The sequence below is a fragment of the Talpa europaea genome (genome assembly GCF_964194135.1).
Source record: "Talpa europaea genome assembly, chromosome: 7".
Classification (NCBI taxonomy): Eukaryota; Metazoa; Chordata; class Mammalia; order Eulipotyphla; family Talpidae; genus Talpa; species Talpa europaea.
Genome location: NC_140074.1, coordinates 25,014,279 through 25,016,079, shown reverse-complemented (window position 1 = coordinate 25,016,079; position 1,801 = coordinate 25,014,279).

Genomic DNA, 1,801 nt, shown 5'->3' with positions numbered 1-1,801 from the left:
CAGCAAAAACGTGTCCTTGTGAAATTGTTTTCTTAAATGGCTACTTTATTTCCAAGAAATGCCATTAAGGAATAGGATCTACCTAAATAGTCTGCTGAAGTTATCCCCACAAGTTAAGTTCAAATCCTAAAATTTCTTATAAAGTAACTTGACTGTAAAAATTTGGAAATCAAATTATTTTGATTTATTCCAAAGCATTTATTCCAAAGTAGATTTCTAGTGCTTTCTACCCATTTTTAAGTGAGCTGTTTTACTGGTTATAGAAGTGCTTACATATGCTGATTAGAAATCCTTTGTCAGATACATGCATCCTGCTTTTCTCCCAGTCTATGAAATCTATTCATTGTATCCAGAGAGCACTGTTAATGATAGATTCAATTAATGACACATCAGGTAACGAAAGTGTTTTGAAAATTCTTTGAGGAGTTTGGGCGCTACCCTGTACCATCAGGCTTCCAAGGTAAAGGTCCTTCAATTATTTGTAATAAAGATACAAATGGCTGTTGTGTAATTTAACATCACAGTGGGCTCTTGTGATACTACATTTTGTTTTGATATACTACTAAGCATACCAAACATTTTTAACTGAGTTAATAGTGAATGTAATAAGATCTTGTGTATGTATATACATGCCTATCTTCACAGAACATTTTTTTTTCATTTTTTAAAATTTTATATATTTTTTACATCATTTTTGCACAATGTATGCATTTTCATCTTGGTTATAGTCCCCATACAATTCCCCCCACACACACACATTGTGTCTCTGGTTTATAGTTGTTTGTTGATTATGATTTTTACTTTATTTTAATAATTAGTCTTTTCCTTGGTCCCTTATTTAGGTTTTCTAAATTCCTGCTGAGTGAGGCCATCTGGTATTTTTCTAGAACTAACATTTATATTGAAACTTGCTTGACAAGAATTTTTGACTCATACTGAGTTGAAAAAGTTTATCAGTATTTTTATTAAGATTTTATGTAATATAACTACTGGGACATGGGAAACAAGGTCATATGGATTGATGGATATGGCTCACTTAATCTTTGGCAGTAATACCCAGTATTGTATAAGTAAAAAGAAACACAAGAATTTTTTGTGGCCCAGTTCTTTCATTCTTCTGGTTTCCCTCGTTCTGTCAGGATAAAGTTGGGCTCTATACCATCTGAGAATATTAGAGCTAACTACATTGATGTTATGTTCTCTGGGAACTTTTTTGGTGGAAAATAGTTTTAACTTTTTACGAATAGTATGTAAATTTCATTTTTAATGTATTATATTTAAATTTCACTTTCTCTCTTCTAGGTTATGTTTAAGCTCAACTGAATTCCACTTTCCTGGATGGCTAAGAACAAACATTTACCATGTAAATCAAAAACTGGTGAAGCCTATAATCCCATGTATTTAAAAGAGTTGACCATGAAATGTTTTATAGTAAGATTTATATGCTACATACTAAGTTGGTGTGTAGATTACAAACACCTATTTCCTGGTATGTCCAGTGGTGGTGTCATTTACCTAAAGACTCAGTAGGCCAGAGAGTCAGTAGACCAGAGTCAGTATAAAGAATAGGCTCTCAGTGACTAGCTTTTGTCTAAATTTTTACTTTTCTGTTTCCAATGATATTGAGGTTAAAATTTCTGGGCAAAACTATAGATCATAAACATTCCATAGGTAAAAATTAAACCGTACTTATTAAGTCTTGTACTAGTATACAAGGACCTGTTTATTTTCGTTCATTTTTATATTCTCAAACAACAAATTCCAGAAATTTTAGTGGATGACTTTACTACTGATGTTTTTA